This window comes from Aedes albopictus, chromosome 3 (genome assembly GCF_035046485.1).
Source record: "Aedes albopictus strain Foshan chromosome 3, AalbF5, whole genome shotgun sequence".
Taxonomy (NCBI): domain Eukaryota; kingdom Metazoa; phylum Arthropoda; class Insecta; order Diptera; family Culicidae; genus Aedes; species Aedes albopictus.
Genome location: NC_085138.1, coordinates 352,111,697 through 352,114,974, shown reverse-complemented (window position 1 = coordinate 352,114,974; position 3,278 = coordinate 352,111,697).

Here is a 3,278-nt window from a genome sequence, read left to right as displayed (position 1 = left end):
ATTTTACTCGTCTATTTTCAAGTTTTTTTTAGAGAACTATCATTGTACAGGTTGCTTTAAGGGTTATTAACTTGGTTATCAGAAAACGAACCCAGTTAAATTCAAGTATTTAAATTACCAATTCTTTACGAACTGCTCAAGCAATTGATGGCCATCGTACGTCAGTGACCCTAATGATAAAACAACTCAAGTCAAATCCATATAGTTCAACTTTTTTTTTTTCTACGAACTGTTCAAGTAATTGACGGCCAACATACGCCAGTTACCCTGATGATCGCGACCCGAGTCGCGACCACTAACAGTATCAAATAACGATTGTTTTTACCATGTTCAAATCTTTGTATCAAACCAAAACGACACCACAATCTTTTAAATCTTTAGAATGCGAGGTTCTTGCTTACCCTGCTGCGCCATTGTCGTGTTTCGCGGAAGCCGCGATCCCACTTCGGCACTGGTGATCTCTTCATTTGGCTTGGTGTTACTTTTGCCCTACAAACTCAGAGCGTTCGTACCGCCAAACATCTTTCCACAAAGTTCGTTATAAGACTGACTCACTTTTCTGTTTTGTTCCTTTCCTTCTCTTTCCACATTTTCTGTCCCAATTCAAGAATCCGTGTAAGCCCCTTTCATAATTATACTTTCGTTTCGCTCACAGGGCTGCTCCAGCACACTCTAAATTTATATGCATCAATTATATTTTATCCTCAATATTTACCCACTCTCATTCCCTACATAGTGTTCGGCTATTTTTCATCATGGCGTCGCGGACAACAAATCTAGACCAACATTTGAAAAGGGCGGAAGAGCCAAAATATAAACAAATCACATTATGTGATATTTCAAAAGAACATACTAAAATCAGTTGTCTCCTCTCGAAATTTGGCTAGAAATACTCATCCACCATTGTTGGAAGCAGCTTTAAATAATGGCGTAATTCCAAACTACTCTCAATTGCCATTATTGTGTTGTTCCGCCCATGATAATTGCATTAACGAAAAATGTTTTAAAATGCCTAAAACGGTGATCTGTTGTAGATTATTAGCTTAAACAAGCTTTTTATCATATAAGTTAACCATTTTTTTTTTCATAAAATTCAATTGAACTTTTTATTGAAATTACAAATTGATTTTACGCCATTATTGAAACGCATGCGTCATTCCGCCGCGCTTCACCGCCTGTTAAACGTCAAACGTGGAAATACGCCGTGCACTTATTACTGTTATTGTTCGCAGTTTGTTGTTACGCCCGGGTTTTCGTAATCGTTTTCAGTGGTTTTGATACGTTCGCGGTCTATCAATAATTAGCAGTGGCGGTAATATCCCTCCGTTGTGTTTTCCCCGAGAAGAGAAACCAATCAGGATCCCAATCCGGACTGCAACCACCGAAATATTCCCTCGCGGACAGGTGCTTTGTTGACTTCTGGTGAATAAAACACACCAGCAGTAGTATCAGAAGGTTTCTCCTGTTGCTTCTCTGGAAAATAATAGGGGGATTCACTTAACAGCGTAAACTGATTGAACTGATTAAACGTCGCGATCACCAAGGCAATCTTTGATTATTTCATTCGCAAAATCATGAAACATTTCAAATAAGCAGAAAATCATGGCTTACGCAGCAATTTAATCGGTTTAGTGAATACCCCTAATAAATCACGCAAATGGAATGTAAGTGATCATTGCTGCTTTATCCGGCCGTCGGAACAACAAAATGCTTCGAAGGTGTTCTCATCGACTAGTTCGAATATCGAAAGTGAGGTTTTACATGGAAAAGCTACTGAGAAATGGAACTGCAAAATAGTATAGGTTCCCCTGTGATTGTGAAAAACATTTAATTTTGTTGGGCTACAGTATCAGTAGGTCGGCTCCAGAAGCACGTCTGAGGGCTATAGTCGCTCTTCATATTCGGAAAACATTTTCCAACGTTATTTTAGTGTCTGAGAGTTTTACAGCTTGAAATCCTTTCATAAACTAAAAAATCGTACTCGGGCGTAACAACAAAATGAAGCGGCATCCGGTGCTAATTGCCAGGCGTAAATCCAGTGTTGATTGTCAAGCGGCGTAGTATGCTAGGCGTAATGACGACAAACTATCAATGAAGGCGTAATGTGGTTTTCTTCAATTTTCTACACAAAATGTGCACTTTTTGGTATTGTTTGACATCACATCACATAGAAAGCCTCATTTCCCTTGTGGATCATGAATAAAACATAACTTTACCTCATTAATTATAAAATAGGAATTGAAATATGATTGAAAAACTTTGCAGGGGATTTTCTCGATTCAACGATTTTGGAAATCCGCCTTTTTCACATGTTGGTCTAGAAATTTGAATTTATTTGTTCTAGCTGTCACGTCGGTTCGTCGGTGCTAAAACCTCCATTTAGGTAATGAGTCGGGACTGCCTAAATAGAATTTTTACCTAAACGGATTCATTACCTAAATGGATTCAGTTTATTACCTAAATGGAGTACAAGGTTGCAAAGAAGTTCAACAAGGGAGAGTTACTAGGAGATATAAAGGAGATCATGCGGAGTTTCAGATGGCTTTCAATGAGTTTCAGGAGGGGGTGGGTTTTAGGAGGGGAGGGGCTTCAGGGGCGTTTTCGGGGGTTTTGGAGGGTCTTAGATCAGAATTGTCATTCAAATGACTAGCTGGGCACGGAACACGAAATACTTTGCGAAAAACCCTGCAAAATTCCGCCAGACTGAAAAATTATTGAATGTCGGGTCAAAGTCGGGTCAATTTTTATCGTATGTTGGGCCATTGTTGGACCAACATCGAACAACTGTTGAGTCTATATTGGGTTTGGTGGCCAAAATAAAAACAGGTGAATGATAGGTTGATGTCGGGTTTGACGTCATCAATGCTGGAGCAGATATCAATGGAATGATGGAAGGATGGTTGATTATCTCAATTTCAGCTGGAAATGACGCTGGATACGTAGGGTAGGTAATCAAAATTTGAACCAAATTGCGGCTTTCTGAAGCAGTGCAAATTTTAGGTGATTTTTTCTCCCACATGGAAATAATTTACTACGGCAAAATCGTATGTACATGAAAGCCACGGGTATAAGCTTTCTGTTAAATGGTAAAAAGTTTGAATTTGCACCGAATTTCATTGAAATATTCGATTTTTCATTAACAATGATTTTAATCTTAATTTGAACCAATTTTAATCTTAATTTGAACTACTGGCGGCAGCAGCTCGAGCAACTCACAAAACAGCCAATTCCATGCTAAACAATCAAAAATCCAAGCAAAAATCACATGAATCTGCTAA